This window comes from Ursus maritimus (assembly GCF_017311325.1).
Source record: "Ursus maritimus isolate PB19 chromosome X unlocalized genomic scaffold, ASM1731132v1 scaffold_X1, whole genome shotgun sequence".
NCBI classification, from domain to species: domain Eukaryota; kingdom Metazoa; phylum Chordata; class Mammalia; order Carnivora; family Ursidae; genus Ursus; species Ursus maritimus.
The window spans coordinates 97073350-97092659 of NW_024423319.1; the positions used below are offsets into that span (position 1 = coordinate 97073350).

The 19310-nt window shown below is 36.0% G+C and overlaps 1 protein-coding gene across 1 annotated transcript in view; it reads left to right on the plus strand.

Moving 5' to 3' along the window:
• Window positions 1-19310, plus strand: part of DMD (dystrophin) — a 1667815-nt gene that overhangs the window by 170701 nt on the left and 1477804 nt on the right. The window lies entirely within an intron of this gene.

The following is a 19310-nucleotide window of genomic DNA, read 5'->3' on the forward strand; positions in this document are numbered from 1 at the left end:
CGTAAAACTATTAGATTCTGTAAGAACCTAAGGCAAACTCAATTAGCCATCAGTTCTAATTGTGCTCTACCTCAAGTGGTTTTTCTTTCCCTTGAGGACAGTCACCGATGCTATTGGCATTAAATGCGAAGGGAAACTGAATACCAAACAAGAAGTTTTCTAGTTGACTGTCCACTGGGCCTACTCTTTTTTCCCCCAAGAAACTATCTCTTTGTTAACTAGGAAGATCGGTAGGGGAAGAAAGGGATAAAGAAAGGGGGGGTAATCAGAAGGGGGAATGAAGCATGAGAGACTATGGATTCTGGGAAACAAACTGAGGGCTTCAGAGGGGAGGGGGTGGGGAATGGGATAGGCTGGTGATGGGTAGTAAGGAGGGCACGTATTGCATGGTGCACTGGGTGTTATACGCAACTAATGAATCATCGAACTTTACATCAAAAACTAGGGATGTACTGTATGGTGACTAACATAATATAATAAAAAACATTAAAATAGTCTTCATAATGAAAAATGGCCAGTATATCGGCAATGAATGTTTTGTATTGATCACTGGCAAGTAATATCCCTAAGGGTGGCCTATTATATGCTAAAAACAAAGGACTTTGAGTCCTGCAGAATGCCACAAACTCTACTGAGGTCAGTCGATTTTTCAGAGAATACAGTGGGGAAAATCCAGCTAAGGCAAATTACTTTTGTATACATGAAATATCTTTGTGGATCTCATTTTGGTTAATTTTTCTAGCATTTCTAAATGCTTTACTGTATATGCTGCTGACAAGGAGCAAATTTAATTATTTCAAATTTCGGCAGCCTTTCCTTCCTTAGCCTTAACTTCTTGTTGAGGTGCTAATGAGCTGTGAAAAGGCCAACTGGAAGAGAAATAAGAGCTCCAGATAATCCATACTCTGATAAACTACTCCCATGATAATTGGCAGTTTATGGTTCTTCTGGGACAGTGGGAGAAATAAGCAATGTTGGCCAAGTACATGGAGCAACTCCTGTTAATAACATTGTAAAAGAAGTTTACAAGGCCATCACAATCCTTTTAAACAAATGTCATGTGTATACCTTCAGGCCTAGGCACAATTGGATTATCTGAAAAGCTTTATAGGTCAGATTGAGTTGTATACCAGCATTTCTAAATCAGGAGATTCTAAACATACTTGTGACTCTTTACCTTCCAGCTCAAATGAATTTCCTTTCCTTGATTTATAGTTTCCCCAGAACGAACACACATTTGGCCTTCTTTTTCTGAAGATCATTTGCATGATTTTTAATTCATCCCCATGTTAAGGTTTTTAATTGCTGCCATATTTTAATATTCAAGATTTAATTCATTGTCTTAATTTGTGTAGTTGATGATAATTCTGTTCCTTTCCTAGTATATGAAATGAGGCCAACATAAAAAAAATACCTTTTTATAGAATAAATAGCGATTTTATAGAAAATTTCCAAGGGTTATACAAATCAAGAAAATAGTAACTGATTCACCTCAAGAGTATTTTTAAAATGTAATGAAATGTTTTTAAATATTTATCATCTCAGTATGTGAACAAAGGAAGTATTTTTATTCCTTTTGTTTCTCTTTCTTTTTTTAAGAAGTAGAGCAATTTGAAATATGCCAATAGGCATGTTTTATTTTTTTATGTTTTAATTTTTCCTTTTTCAAATTTTTATTTAAATTCCAGTTAACCTATAGTGTAATATTAGTTTCAGGTATAGAATTTAGTGATTCATCACTCCCATAGAACACCCAGTGCTCCTCACAAGTGCCCTCCTTAATTCCTATTACCCGTTTTCCCCATCCTCTCCTCTCCCCTCCAGCAACCCTCAGTTTGTTCTCTATAGTTAAGAGTCTGTTTTCTGGTTTGTCTCTTATTTCCCCCCTATGTTCATAGGCATGTTTTAAATTTTGACATGCATATGTTCAAATTAGAATTATCTATCAACAAAAATGGCTGTGATATAGTTGCTACATATTTTATAATATCCATGATTTTGTGGATATTAAGGAGGGCACATATTGCATGGTGCACTGGGTGTTATATGCAAATAATGAATCATGGAACATTACATCAAAAACTAAGGCTATACTGCATGGTGACTAACATAACATAATAAATCATTATAAAAAAATTTAAGTATATATTTTAGGGCATCGGCTAATGAAACCCATGGTAGATTTTTAAAAAATCTTTATACAAACACGTTATCTATTGAGAATACAGAAATTGTATGCCAAAATCAATCCATATAACACGTGACATTAGTCACAGGAGGATCTGGGGGAGAGAGAGATTGGATGAATCACAGAATTCTATCAATAGTTCTGGGGATGTATGAGAGGCTTGTAATTATTTCACTCACCTGAAATATGGCACACTATTATATTTTGATTCTTAAATGCAATTTTACCAATCTAGCTATCTCTGGGAAATATTTCTTCCCCTTAAGTTATTAAAAATGTCTGGCAACATGGTTCAAATTACAGCTTCTGTGAGTCAGATCCTGAGTTCATCTCCCATCTCTGTTTTTTATTAACTGTGTGACCTTGTTCTAACCTCTATGAATCTGGTCTCCTTGCTTTAACATTTAGACAGTAATCATCCCTTATGTTATAAGGTTAAATTAGATAATTTAATGGGATGCTTACACCATACCTTAGAAATAGTAAACACTCGATGTGTTATACTTGTGTTCTAATTGTAAATTCTCTAGCCATTTAGAGAATGAAGAATGCATTATAAATTAGAGCATAGTCTATTTCCAAAAGAATATATCACAATGTCTCCTCATATGTTTTTTAAATTTAAAATTAAGAAAAAATTTACTTAAAAGAAAAAAATATTAAATTATAATATACAGGTTTTCAGATGATTTCATGTAATATATGGCACTTGATATCCTCAGTGGCAAGTCAGAGATCTTCAGTAGGATAGGCTGGTAGTGGGGCCCTCCCCTATCTATTAGCATCATTCGTGTTGAGGATGCATTGCAATGCATGTGAACAGTTATGTGGGTTTAGAGATTGCGTTATCTTAAGTAGTAGAATACTTACAATATTTTGCAGTAAAGTGGAAGTGTTCTAGAAATTCTTTTTTGCTGCACAGAAGTGTTCTAGTTATCTTATGGCAAAACAGTTGAAAAAACTTAAGTTATGTGTTTTCTTTTTCAAAAAGACAAGTGTTCCAAATATGCTGAACGTTTCTATGTTGGCAAGTGGCTGTAAGGACTGTGTTATATCTCAGATATCTCCAAAAGCAGGAAAAACACTTGATCTCTCCTTTCAAGGCAAAGTTCTGTACTCACAACGATTAAGAAGGAAACTGCATTTTGTAAGAAATTCACGCTATGGAGAGAGCATTTTAAAAAAAGGGTATTTGGCAATACTCTCATCATAAGTTTGTCACTTACAAAAGCTTTCACAGGTACCTGCAGAAGCTTGAAAGCAAAATTTACATGTTTTTAAAAGAATATTATCAATAAAATGTTTCCCTGAGGTTTTGAATCCATATTATAAATGTAAAAATATCTTCATTTGATGTTGAAGAAGTTCTGACTTAGATGACAAAAGATTAAATTTTTGTAGCCAGATTTTTAAAAAATACCTGATTGGGTGAAAAGTGAGTAGGGCAGCTAAGTTGAATTAGTCCTTAAAATTGGTTATTGAACAAAGTGGTTAAAAAAGTGGAATATGCACTCATAAATATTACTTCGATAAAGATAATTTATAAAATTGGAGAACATCATTGTAAAGGATCAGGAAAAGTCTTTAGGAGCTGATATTTGGGCTAGGACTTAATGGAGAATCCGATTTAAAAAACTAATGATGCTTCAGAGGGGAGTGGGGTAGGGAATGGGATAGGCTGGTGATGGGTAGTAAGGAGGGCACGTATTGCATGGTGCACTGGGTGTTATGCGCAACTAATGAATCATCGAACTTTACATCAAAAACCAGGGATGTACTGTATGGTGACTAACATAACAAAAAATATTATTATATAAAAAAAAAAGAAGGCCAAGGCCAAGAGGGATAGAAAGAAGCACAAAACAAAATCCTTCCCAGGAGGGCAAAGATCTATCCAGGGCAATAAGGTCCACTCCTCAATGGAGCGCCTTCTTCAGAATTAAAGTTCCCTTCCAGTACCGGCCCAGTCAGGACCTACGCTGCCACCAATGCAGGATGTCTGGGAGCCTGGCCTGAAAAAAACCAAAAAACAAAAAACTAATGATGTACTATATGCTGGCTAACTGAACATAATACAAAATAAAATGCTTTGACATTAAAAATTTTTAAAAAATGTAGTTGGAAAGTGTTTTTTAAAAAATATGTTTGTGGTAGAAATAGCCAAGTAGGAAGATGAAACGTGTCAAATGTGTGATTTGTAGGTTTCCAGAACCCTGAGATGGAGAGTGGAAGGAAACATCTGACTCCGTTACATGATAGGGTATGAGTTTGGGGCTTTATATTAAGAGTAAAATCATTGGTTGATTGCGTACAAGAATAACATACTCACTATAAATGTCACAACTGTTCTCAAGTTGGGTTGAAGTAACCAAAAGAGGAGAGGGAATCAATTTGGAGAGAATGTGATTAATGTGGTTCTTGTGTTGTTTCAGGGTCTGGCTTCTCTAAGTGTCCCTACTGACATTTGGAGCCCAATCGTGTTTCATTGGTGGAGGGGGAGGGGTTGGAGGCTCCCATACTTGAGCTGCTGCTGAGCAGTACATTGTAGAATGCTTAGCAGAATTCCTCATCTCTACCCACTAAATGTCCTCGATGTTAGTAGCACCCTGCACTTCAGCTGCGACCACCAGACCTGTCTCCAGATATTTTTCAAATATTCCCAAGAGGGTAAAATATCTGCTGGTGGAGACACCCAGTATTTTAGGGTGATGCCACTAGGAGTAAAAAAGAAGAGGTGAACATGAAGTCAGTTGTAAAGGCTGTTACTCTCTGGACAGCTTTCAACCAAATTGCTGAAGGAAAAACAGAAAGTCACTTAATAATAATAATAGTTCTTAAAAACAACAACAACACACACACAGGTCTTTATGACATGTGTTTTCTGTGTCAACCTCACTCAGGGCTCTGAGGTTTGCTTTCCTGCTCTGTTTTCCATTGCCTCATTTTATAATATATATGTAATACCCTTAAATCCTTTTTTTTTTTTTTTTTTTTTTTTCATTTAGCGTTTTTCCAACATCAGGAGTGATTCCTCCTAGGCTGTTAGCTCACCCTGACTTTTGAGGCTTTTACTTCAAGATATGAGAAGAAATGTTAGTACAATAAAAACTTGTCAGAAGGTTCCACACTTTTTATTTCTGTCACTTGCAGTGAGCCCATATGCATACTTCTCAGTTCTCTGAGCCTTAAGATTAAAAGCTTTAATTGGTAATGGGACCCTGAAGTATAAACCTTGAAGCACACTCACTCCTATTTAGAAGCCAGTGAGACAATTGAAGAACTGCCCATTGCATTCAGCCAACTCTCTGCGTGCACCTTCTAGTCCGCCTGCGCCAGCGGGGCAGAAGAGTGCTGGTCTTTGTTGCTTGCCTTGAGGCGGAGGGCAGAATTTGCACCTGTTAATGAAAGTTACCTGGAGTTTTCCCAGGGCTTGACACCATTAGCATCTTCCTTACAAATGTCAAACTTTAAAAGCCTTAAACAAAGGATCTTTCCCTGAAGACAATAGGGAGAAAAAATAGTACACTAGTAAGGCAGCAGGTGCTGTAAACATGGTGTGCCCTTTCTTCTCTCTTCTCTGACATGGAAAGATGCAGTAACTTTGATCTAATTCCCTCAGGAAAAATAATGTCCTAATATTAATATAAAGTAAGATGGAAAATTGTTACCTGGCAGGTGCTAAGAGATTCATTATTTTATTCAACAAAAATCTATTATGTTCTACTATATGTCAGACACAGTATAGTGAACAAAATAAACAAGACTCTGTACTCATGGAGCTTACTATGAGGGTTTTTCTGAAGTATATACCGTACCACCCTTTCAGGAACAAGGAAAGGAGACAAAAGCTTGTAAAATAAATAAAAAAAATCTAAAGAATTTAGTGATACATCTGAAAGGTGATGGGATAATCCAAGTAGCTAGTGTACCTGAAGGAAGTGGAGATAACCATTGTGTCTGAGGGAAGATGACCTAGTTATAATGATACCTTTTACTTACACTCTCTGTGCTGTACCTTTCATCCTATGATTCACTTGTTCTATAACTGGAAACCTGTATTTCGCAATCCCCTTCACCCATTTTACCCATCCCCCAGTCCTGTCCCCTCTGACAACCACCAGTTTGTTCTCTGTATTTATGGGCCTGTTTCTGCTTTGTTTGTTCATTTGCTTGGTTTTCTAGATTTCACATACAAGTGAAATCATATCGTATTTGTCTTTCTCTGTCTGGCTTATTTCACTTAGCATAATACCCTGTAGGTCTGTCCATATTGCCACAAATGACAAGATCTCAATCTTTTTTTATGGCTGAGTAATATTGCATCACACACACACATACACACATGCACCATATCTTCTTTATCCATTTATCTTTTGATGGGCACTTCTTGGGTTATGATAAATAATGCTGCAATAAACGTAGGGGTGCAAATATATTTTTGATATTTTGATATTTGATATTATCTTGTTTTCTTGGGTAAATACCTAGTAGGGGAATTACTGGGATCATATGGTATTTCTATTTTTGATTTGTCAAGGACCATCCATAGTGTTTTCCATAGTGGCTGCACAAGTTCCCACCAACAGTGCACAAGCGTTCCTTTACTCCACGTCCTTGCCTGCACTTGTAATTTTTTGTCTTTTTCATTCTAGCCACTCTTACAGATGTGTTATCTCATTGTGGTTTCGATTTGCATTGCCCTGATGATGAGTGATGTTGAGCATCTTTTCATGTGTCTGTTGGCCATGTGGATGTCTTCTTTGGAAAAATGTATCTTTAGATCCCCTGCCCATTTTTAAATCAGATTGTTTGTTCTTTCAGTGTCCAGTTGTATAGGTTTTTTATATATTTTGGATATCAACCTCTCATCAGATATATCATTTGCAGATATGTTCTCTTGTTCAGTAGGTTGACGTTTCATTTTGTTGATGGTTTCTTTCACTGTGCAAAAGCTTTTTGTTTTGGTGTAGTCCCAATAGTTTTGTTTGTTTGTTTCCCTTGCCTGAGGAGACATATCTAGAAAACGGTTGCTAAAGCTCATGTCAAAGAGGTTACTTACTGCCTGTGTTTTCTTCTAGGAGTTTTATGGTTTCAAGTTTCACATTTAGGCAAACTCCCTTTTGTTGATAGTACTTCTTCCTTCACTATTCTGTGTTGCACTAAATAAGAACAATAAATAAAGCAATAGAAGTGATTTTATAAAGGTTGAATGGGAAGGGGCTGAATGTCAATAAAAACTCTGTGTGTATTATCTGTGAGCCTTACAGTACTCTATAAGTTAATACTGTCCTGTCTCTTTGCAGTTGTGTACCAGGAGTCTGAGATTAAATTATTTTGTCAAACACACACAGCTTAAAAATTCCAGTCTCAGAAATTTTAATGCAGGGTTATCTTACTCTGAAGTGAGGCTGACTTGAAGTTCCTTGAGGGCAGGCACTCCTTCTCTGCACCATGGTGCCTTTGAGATATTGCTACATACAGGGGTGGGGCTGAAGCCAGGGAAGACATTGAAATTTTAGAAGACACTGGCTTAAACATGCGATACAGTGGGAAAGCAACCCACTAGGGTCAGTTTGAAGCAGAGAACTTGGACAGAAAGAGATAATCAACAGTGCGAAGTTCCTGATTCTGTGAAAAGAAATGATTCTGTGAAAAGGAATGAGATTCTCGATTCCATGAAAAGGCATGAGCTTTAATATGGGAAGCAAATAGATTATCAGGAGATGGCAAGGTACAGTCTGAGGGTCAAAATCAGTCTGCCACCTGTTTGTTTTTCTTTTTACAAATAAGCTTTTACTTATTTATTTTTATAATAATTTTTTATATGTTATGTTAGTCCCCATACAGTGCATCCTTAGTTTTTGATGTAGTGTTCCATGATTCATTATTTGCGTATAACACTCAGTGCTCCATGCAATATGTGCCCTCCATAATACCCATCACCGGCCTATCGCAATCCCCCACCCCCCTCCCCTCTGAAGCCCTCAGTTTGTTTCCCAGAGTAGACAGTCTCCCATGGTTCATTTCTCCTTCTGTTTACCCCCCCTTCATTCTTCCCTTCCTTCTCCTACTGATCTCCCTGCTATTTCTTATGCTCCATAAATGAGTGAAACCATATGATAATTGTCTTTCTCTGCTTGACTTATTTCACTTAGCATTATCTCCTCCAGTCCCATCCATGTTGCAGAAAATGTTGAGAAATTGTTCTTTTTGATGGCTGAGTAATATTCCATTGTATATATGGACCACATCTTAATCCAGTCATCTGTTGAAGGGCATCTCGGCTCCTTCCACGCTTTGGCTATTGTGGACAATGCTGCTATGAACATTGGGGTGCATAGGGCCCTTCTCTTCAATAGGTCTGTATCTTTGGGGTAAATACCCAGTAGTGCAATGGCTGGGTCATAGGGTAGCTCAATTTTTAACTTTTTAAGGGACCTCCACACAGTTTTCCAAAGTGGCTGTACCAACTTGCATTCCCACCAACAGTGTAAGAGGGATCCCCTTTCTCCACATCCTCTCCAACATTTGTTGTTTCTTTTCTGGTCAGTTTTTGCCATTCTAATTGGCGTTAAGGTGGTATCTCAATGTGGTTTTATTGGAACTCCAAACTCATTCACTTATGTAATATCTACAATCGCTTTTGTGCTATAATCTATGATGATAGAGCTCAGTCTGTGCAACTGGCTTGCAGTGGCCGCAGGACTGAAGATATTCATTATTTGGTTCTTTACAGAAAAAGTTTAAGGTTTAAGGATCCTTGGATTATATACTAGGAAGACTAGGATTCTCCACTGAAATATGAAATGAAGAGGTTAGGATTAGTGCAAGTACAGATAAGTTTGTAGATTTGGGGGGTGTCTAATGTGATAACTTCAAATTTAGTTAAATATAGACTTGTTAAATAAATAGTTAAGAATACTGTAAATGATTATTTATTAAATAAAGCAAAAATACACAATGACCAGTTTTCTTCATAGCTCACTGTTATATGTTATATAGCAAACTGTAAAGACTACAGTCATTTTGAGGGGGTACTATTTAAGTGTCAGTATATTTGGATAATAGTTTTCATTATATATGTAATTGAATAGTAATGTGTTTCACGATTATATATACACATAATATGATGTACATATGTGGTTTTAAGAACTTTTTTAAGTATACACCATTTGCCTGAAGCAATATACTTATGAATTGTTTTATTTTAAAAGTATCATCCAGTGAATCAAATTTTATTCAGATATTTAAATATCCCAAGTCTGTCTTGGGATATTTGCATTGGGCATATTTGAAAGTAGATATGATTGTTAAACTTGAGAGTGAGGAACATAGCATTAAGAATTGATTTGGTCTTCTCAGACATTTTGTAACTATCTTAGTTTAAAGTTACTTTTAGAAAATCCCCAATTCTTTAAATTCCTACTTGTATGCAGTTCAACCAAATATTGACTTTTAAATTTATTGAAGCATACCAAAACTATTATAGTTATTATGTCCATCTTTCTTCTCTGGAATCCATGGATCTCTTAATATTCCTTAAGCCCTTCAGAATGACAAGAAGGAATGCAGGTTTACTAGGGCTTTAATTTCTCCTCTAGCACCTTATAGGTGTGCCCTCAGTTTTCTTATCTGGGAGATAGACCCTCTTTTAGGGTGGTTGTGAAAATTATATGACATAATGTGTGCAAAGAAATCACCAAGCTGGATACTCTTTATCTACTACCTAATGAATTCTTGAGAAAGCTGTTTTATACAGGAATTTATTGATATTTATCAAAAACTTTATTGTAAACTGTATTAATGAAAAGGACAAATCTTTTATATTAGGTACTTAAATCTTCCATTATTTTCTTTCTAAACTTTCATTGGCTTAGAAGAGTTTATTGTAGCAATGATTACTTAATTTCAGTCCTTTTTGATTTTCTAGGAAAGGGCCTATTACTTTGTAGGTGATAATAGCCAAGACTAAAAATTCTCAGGAGGTCAAGAAAAGAGGAAACAAAGGAATAAAAGATAGTATAATTTAGAGAGGAAATGTATGCCCAATAAAATGTGAAAAAGTAGAATTAGATAAGTTAGAGATAGAAAAGGAAATAAACAATAAACACACACATATATGAACTATCAAAGGGAATATTGAGAAAAAGTACATATTTAAAATCATGAATGTTTCACACCAAGATAGTCTTCTTTTTCCAGACATGATCATTGGTTGAAATGTATTTTGTATGAAACCATAAAGTGGAAGAGCAAATGCGTTCAATGATAAATTAAAATTAGATACCCAAAGCAGTTTAATTCAATTAGTATTTATTAGTTATCTTTGTGTTGTGTCTTTTGTTAGGCATGGGACAGAGCCCCTGCCTTCAAAGAATGTAGAGATTTGTGTAATGTCTCAAGGTATTTACTATATTATGTACTTGCTAGTTGCTGAGAGAATAGATTATAAATGTTCTCACCACAAAAAAAGAAAGAGTAATTATGTGAAATGATGGAGGTGTTAGCTAAAGCTACAGTGGTAATTATATTGTAATATATATGTATCAAAGCAACATGTACACCTTAAATATACACAATGTAATATATCAACTATATCAGTAAATATGGGAAAAATTTAAAAAGTTATATGGATTGAAAAGTGATGAAACAAAATGAGCTAGAACCTTCCTTGAGAATATGTTCCAGAGGGGGAGGTATACTGAGCAGACAAAGGACTTTATGGTAGAAAGTTTATTTTAAATCCACATATTAGCTCTTAGAAATACATATAGCTTTATAGTAAAGTCTCAGCTCCTAGAAGCTTAGGGCATGCTAGTGTATTAGGTGGGCTATATGTTTTGTGGAAGTAACAAAGACACAAAATGGAAATGGATTATCTAAGGAACAAGTTTCTTTCTCTTTCAGAATTATCTAGAATTGGGTGGTGCAGGCTTTGTAGGAAAGCTGTGCTCATCCAGGGACCAAGATCCTTTTGCCACGTTGCTCTGTCATCCCCTAGATACTGACTTCATCCCAATGATCAAGGATAGCTCACTATCATGTCTGTATGACAGACTGTGAGAAGAAGGAAAGTACAAAGAGGAGAGTGTATCGATTCTTCTTAGGTCTTGACAAAGAAGTAGCACACATCCTATCCCTCTCACCAGTGTTTGGGCATATGCCATACCTAAGTGCAAGGGAAGCTGGGAACTGTAGTTTATATTCTGAATAGCAAAAAATTATCACCTATACTTTCTTCTACTATATAAGAAGTGGAGGACAGGTATTGAAGGACCAGCAGTCTTTGCAGTGGCCAGTTTTCTCTAGGTATCAAGATGAACACTTTGGTTCCATAACCGTTTGTGTAATAGATTTTGGGGTAAGATTTTTTAAAAATATAAATATACACATATACATGACACACATGTGTATGCAGATGATATACTTCTTTTGTCTTCTTAAACAGAGCATGCTAAGCACAATATAGCATTTCTGCAAGATATCCTATAATAGGGAAGAATATCAGCTTAGCTGATATTAAAAATGAAAGGCAAATGATAGGAATTGTAGAAGGTATAGGGTTCAAACGGTGGGTTTGGCACATGTCTTTAGAAAATATTGATATTAGCTTAACTTTTTGCTCATCTTCCTCTTTTTTTTATTATTATGTTCAGTTAGCCACTGTATAGCACTGCTAGGTATTAACCCCAGAGATACAGATGTAGTGAAAAGAAGGGGCACATGCGCCCCAATGTTCAGAGCAGCAATGTCCACAATAGCCAAACTGTGGAAGGAACTGAGATGCCCTTTAACAGGCGAATGGATAAAGAAGATGTGGTCCATCTTTCTCTGTCTTATAAAAGAGAGTCTGCACCACCACCTGGGCTATGTCACATTTCTGCCTTTTGTTGTCCCGTGTCTTTGTCTTCGATGTGATATCAGTGTCTTTGTCTTGCAAGCATTATTCTGAGCTCTACATTTGATTCCTGGCTAACATTATGGGACCCAAGTATTATTTTTTTTTAGTGGTTTCAAAACCAATGACTCTGAAATTGTGGAAGTGAAGAAAAGAAAAAATATATCGATGATTTTTCAAGGCAAAATTGATTAGCTGAACTCTAATCTGAATGGAATGGCTTTGATCATCTCTTAACAACTTTCCCTTTTAGCTTTCTTTAAATGCACTCGTATATTTGGCATAAGACAACTTGCAATATAGCTGCTGTTTGAAATTGAAATCCTTCTCAAGTGAGTAAGGAGATTTGGGTTAGAATGTTAGTTCAATAACTTTTTTTTTTAAATGAACCTGAACTATAGCTTACCCTAATAATTTTACTTTTATTTATTTATTTATCTTAAGATGTAATTGTAATATAACATTATATTAGTTTCACATGTACACCACCTGCATACAACATAATGATTCACAATATTGTAAAATGATCACAGTAGTCTACTTAATAAGCATTACTACACAGTTACAGACAAGTTATATATACATTTTTATTTTATTTTTAAGAAGTCTTATTAAGATATTTTGTGAAGATGCTGTTTCGTATTTTCTTTTTAAATTTTATTTAAATTCAGTTCATTAACATAGAGTGTATTATTAGTTTCAGAGGTAGAGTTCGGTGATTCATCAGCTGCACATCACACCCAGTGCTCATTCCATCAAGTGCCCTCCTTGGTGCCTATCGCCCAGTTACCCATCCCCTCACCCACCTCCCTTGTTTCATAGATTCTGAACTCATTTTCTTCATTAATAGAGATGTATCAAATTGTGGTAACTATAAGTGTTTGTAATCCAATCAACTTGGTTTGAAATCACAGAAGAGCAAATTACCTTTGGGGCCTTTGGCAGATTCTTTAATTTTTCTGCTCCCAGTTCCTCATCCTACTATGCTCTGTCATCCTGATGCATTGTGGTGAAAAATGATACAGTGCACATTAAGTGCCTAGCAAATTGACTGACACTAAGTGCCCAATAAATAATAGCAGCTGTTGTTATTGCTTTTATAGATGTAGTAGTTGTTGTTGCAATTGTTGTTTTAATATTGCCATAACAGCAGACCATAATTTTTTCATTAGGGCTTAACTTGGAACTGAATTTCAGACACAACCAGTATTAAAAATCACCTATTTAATGGTATGATTAGATTGAATGTCATGTACAGTGTTGCATGATGGATTAATTTCTCATAAATCACTTCTGTAATCATCTTTTATACTTTAAATAATACCCTGGTTTACATGTTATATCTCTGAAGAAACACTGTGGAACTGTGGTGAGAGTTTTTCCACATACTAATCCTGGTTCTTGTGAACTGTTCTCCTGTCATTTAATAAAAGAACCACTTGGTTATCCCTCTGTAATCCTTCAGCTTTCAAATAATCTTTCACTGAAGAATAAAAAGATTATAGTATGCACCAAAAAATTCACCATCCATGCATTGACTTGACTCTATAAAAAAGTATGACACATTTAAAGGAGCTAAGTAATAAAATTTTCAAATGTTCTTGAAGCGTTTATACATTCAAGAACAATAAAACTGTTTTTATCCAGGTTAAAACTCATATCACATTTTAAGGTTGCATTTGGGGAAGTTGCCAGAATAGATTGGTTTCAACAGAAATATAAAACTACGGAGTAATAGATTGTGCCCTCTGGAAATGTCCCAGCTATTTTTCTAAGAGCTTTGTGGTTTGCTGGATTGCTGGTTTCACTACCTATATGTAGTCATTTGATGACTTATCTCAGTTTGAATTGCCAAAATCATGCTTCTAAAAATACACACAGCTCATTCAACTGTGTTTCCTCATAAAAGTCATTTGCCATTTCAATGAACATTGGTCCCCAAATACAGGCATTGTGGAACATTTCTTGGAAACTAGAATGTGCTTAGCATTTTATATGCATCATCTCATATAATCTTTTCAACAGTCCTATGGAGATGTGTTTTTATTTTCTTTGTTTGATGGATGGGGAAACTGAGATGCCTAGAGGTTAAATAACTTACCCAAGATCAGACAGATAGTAAACTGGGTTTTAAAAAAAGTTATGCATGGAGTAGTGTCAAGGCTGTTACTCTATATTTTATTACAACAGTTTCTATCACTGGAAATCAGTTTCCAGACGTTTGTCTTAGACGTTGCAGGACTCACATAGATTCATTTGTCTTCCCTCATTACTTCATTTTCTCCTCTCTACTCTTCCACCTTTGTGCAATAGCAACATATTCAAGGAATATGGGTGACAAAATCTGTTAAGTCTTCATGTAAAAGCACAATCGTTAAGCCTCTGAAGTCTGTGGATAATGTTGAATAAATTTTAATGTTCTTAATGTTGAAAACCACCAGAATTGTTAACCATCCATCCATTGTTATGCCTCTCATCTGAATCGTTATTTGCCCAGTGTACTGCAGAGAAACATAAACCATTGTGATAAAGACAGAAATTAAAATAAGATTGAAGCCTGGGGGAAAAAAAAACTTAGTTTTAGTTGATGATACTGGCATCTTCATTCATGAAATGATTGGTGTCGCTTCCTTATGCATAGACCATCTATAAAAATCAAAGATCAAGTTTCCTAGAAAGTTTTCTTTGATGCCATGGTATGTATGAACTAGGCACAAGCTTAGGTGAAATATGAAATACTGTGGCAAAGAATATACATTTTGGGGAGCTGATACCAAAAGTATTAGCCTCTCTACATATCTCTAAGTTCTCTATTAGGGGAGGTCATTGAGAGGGCATGACTGCCTGTTGACCTTTGAGCTGGACCGTGGCAATTGGAGGCCCTTTGTCCCTTCACACGCTCCCCTGACCTTGGAATGTGTATTCCACTTGCCTTCCCCACTTTATAGAGCTGCTCCAAGGATGCAGCCTTGAGAGAGTGATTTGATGTTGAGCCCATCTGGATAGTATATGTGACTGAACGGTATTAATGTCTCTGTATAAACAAGGCTTGTATGTAAGTTCCTTTGCTTATTAAACTTGCCACCTACCAACCTGGAGTGGCCTGCATATTTATTTGGTCTCTTCCTGCCCTCCACATAGAGGGATTAATTTTGGATTACACCTGGGAAGTTCCCAAGGAGCTTGGGAACCACCATTGTTAAAGATGGATTTGTAAAGAATGTGGTTTGTTCCAAGGTTTCTATTGAAAATGTGCAAATGTGAAATTCAAGTACATTTCTTCTGTCATGGGTTATTCTGTGCTGAAATTCTAGAACTGTTTCCAATTTTGTTTCATGAACTACAGAAAATGATTTTTTTCATCTTGATCCAGAACATACATATGTACACATAGATACATAGATATGCATATCTGAAACAAAAATTCACAAAACAATATTAATCCTTAATATAAATGATATAGACTACTATTATTTATTTTATTTTATTTTAAATAGAATATTCCTGGTCATGACCCATTAAATATTCCTGATCATGCCCCACTAAAATGATTTCATGAATCACTGATGGATCATGACTAACAAATTTGAAAAATAGTGGTCTAGACAAAGAAAAAATTACTCAGAGCCCAGCTGACAATTTTGACCATAATCATCTATATATGTAGACTTGAATTTATGGATGTAAATAATGATTAATTGAGTTATTTGTTATTTCACACAGCTTATTCATGTTTGAATTTAGATTTAATAAGGCTGTCTTTGCAAAGTTTTTGTTTTATGAATATCCTCAGACAAAACTCTTAGATTCAGAATTTATGAGTACTAGACATTATGTCCTTGACTATAAAGATTTGCCTTTTAAAATTGTCTCCAAAATTTCAAACCTCGGTAAATATCAGTAAATCATGAAGTGTTTATTTCTTTTTTTATTTCTACTGAAGTGTAGTTGGCATCCAAGATTATACCGGTTTCAGGTGTACAACTAGTGATTTGACATTTATATACATTATGAAATGATCACTGTAGTAAGTCTAGTTACCATCTATCACCAGTGTTATTATAATATTATTGACTGTTTTCCTATGCTCTACTTTACATCACCATGACTTATGCATTTTATAACTGCAAGTTTGTACCTCTTCATCCTCTTCACGTATTTCACCCCCCCCCCCCAGTTTGTTTTCTGTATTTATGAGTCTGCTTCTGTTTTGTTTTTTAGATTCCACATATAAGTGAAGTGATAGGGTATTTGTCTTTCTCTGTCTGACTTATTTCACTTAGCATAATACCCTCTAGGTCCTTCCGTGTTGTCACAAGTGGCAAGATTTCCTTCTTTTTTATGCCTGAGTGATATTCCATTGTGTATATATGTCACATCTTCTTTATCCACATATCTATCGATGGGAGTGTTTACTTTTCTAATTCAGATTGTGCATTGGGAAAATGTAGTGTTGTGTTACTTGAGTAATAGTGTTGTTTACAGTTGATCATTTCAAAAAGATAATTTGAAATCAAGATCATTAATGATTTTTAGAACTTTTATGTAGGAGCTAGGTTGACATTCAAGTTTCAGAAAGGTTTGATGTAATTGATATTTACTCTTCGAAGGTTTTTGGATCCTTTTTTTTCTACAATAATTTTCTGGCTTTTGCAGTCTGACCAGTGACTTAAGAAGGTAATATTGGAACAGGTTGTGTTTCATAATAGTTCTTATGTATATAAGAATCCAAAAATAATTACAGTTATCATGCACTTTATTGGGTTCTTGCATGAGGTCAGGCATTCTCCTAAACACTTTATATACTGTTCTTCAATTCTTACCACAGTGTTATTAGGAAAGTATTATTGCTCCTGTTTTGCATAGGAGGAAACTAAGTCTAATAATGGGGCTAAGTAACCTTCCCAGGGTAACAAGACCTCAGGCCAGAGTCAAGATTCAGACACCAATTGCCTCCCAAGCCCCTGGGTTTTACACCCAATTCTACTGTACATGATAATAAAGCACCCATCTCCTCTCACTTCTAACCCAGGGGAGACAAAATATCCAGGATTGAATTGCACTTTTTTTTTTAACCTATTCGCAGGGCTGGCTGCACGATTGCAGTATGGTGAAAAATGAAATACAGAGCCCCTTGTTCAAAAAGCAGGAAGGAAAGTGCTGTTAAAATTAAAATGTAAAGCCATTTCCTTTATTCCATGGTCTCTCTTTCTTGACTTGCCCTTGTGTTTTTTATTTGCTGTTTAACTTCAGACTGAATAAAGAAAATTAAAATTTTAAAGTATTAGTATGAGTTTTACTGCTCATTGTTATATTGTGCAATTGCCGTTGTAAATGCAAATATAAGACCATGTAACTCATGCGAAATCACCAGCGCTACACGATCTGTATTTCGTAGCTTATATGTGCCTATGTATTTCATTCTTAATATGGAAATGCTGCACAACTAACTTCGCTGTTTTTATTTCTCTTCTTGATATGTACACATTCTACTAATATTGTCTACTTTCAGCATTCAGATGAGGGAGGATCGAAAGGACAAGGAACCATGGGTTGCCATTTCCCTTTCTTTCTCTGTCATGAATTTCAGCCTAAATGGTTGGCTAATAAGGGAAAGAAATACAAGTAAGAAAGGATACTGAAAGGCTCTTTGGTTGTTCATGTTTTCTTGGAACTGCCTTCTTTCTGCATTGGAAGCAAGTTCTGGTTCACACAGAAGTGCGAGTTCCCGGGGCTGTGCATGCCTCACATACTTACCTTGCACTCGCCTCTAGTGTTGCTAAATCCCCACATATTGTGTGTCTACCAGCATTCTCTACTCATGGAACATCAGCAACACTATATGCAAATGGGGGTGAGGATACATAATGTACTTACTTCCTCTGCACACATGCATACTTTGTCACCTTATTGGACTTCACTTATATTACCCACATTCAGAGATAAAATTATTAAGGATTTTAAGGTGGCAATGTCAAGAAGCAGGTAAAACAAGCAAGGTGTCCTTTGAGCCATACAGCTGCTAAGATTGCACAACCATGAAGCTGGTTCTGTCTATATGCATGTCCCAGGCTACCTTTATGTGACTTTTCTCCTCTTAATGCTGACTTTGATCATGCAGTCTTCCAAGTAGCTTCTGGTTCTTCTACCCTGCATTTTGTTTCCTTTGCAGAACCCTGTTTGTTAGGGCCCAGTGCTTGCTTGCTATCTTTGGGGTGTACAGAAGATTCCTCTCCAAATAGTTCTCCAGTATCTTTGCTCCACTTAACTATGTCATCAGTTTGTCTCTGTCCCTTACTTTAGCAGGGAACCCTCTTGAGTGTGGTCTTCTTTAGTATTTTTGAAGCCCAGCCACCTACCACGAGTGTATTTGATCCAAAGAAAAATTCATGCAGATTTTCTTATTTGTTCAAATTCTGACCATTGATAATTGCCCTAATATTAAAGCAGCAGACACAGAGGTTATCCCAAGAGTTCTCTCCTGTCACTTGGTATTACTGGTTCCGTGGTTTGGGAATCCCTGCTGACATATAGCCAGGTTTAGCGGTCAGTATTCCATCCTGGAAACTACCCTACCCTCTCCAGGTGATTCTTCCAAAGTCTCCATTACTTGGCTTGAGGAGGGGAGAAGGTACAGATGTACATAGGGCTCTGGCTTGTCCCCAGGAATCTTTTCTAATTAGTTTTTTCCAGTCAGTCTCCATGCTTCTTCTACACCTTTGAGCTAGGTAGTGGATTGAGGGTGGTGGGACCGGAAAACTGGTCCCCTCTTAGCAGCACCTTCAGAGGTAGCCTGGATCTTCTCTTTAGAATCATGGCCACTTTGTCCTTGTTGTTCTCAGCTTTATGGTTTCAAGAGAAATTTAGAGTTTCAAGACAACTCTTGGGAGTCTTACTTAACATCCTGCTAATGAAATGTCGAAGCAAATACTTCATATTTTCCTTCCCCTAAGGTGATGTCTTCCTTCTGAAACCATGGCCTTCTGGAAATAAAAGCTTAGTTCATAGAAGTCATCATACTGTTAGAAATTTCAGATGTGTGAATGAGGTATTTCTATTTAAACTTTACCTTCTTCTCCCGTTAATTTTCATACTGGGAACTTTTCTGCTCTTTAAATCTTCAGAAATATTTCATTCCCATCTCTTGGGCGGAGATGTTTCCTTTAATGCCATTGCAAAAGTATGTACATACAATACAATAATATATATATATATATATATATA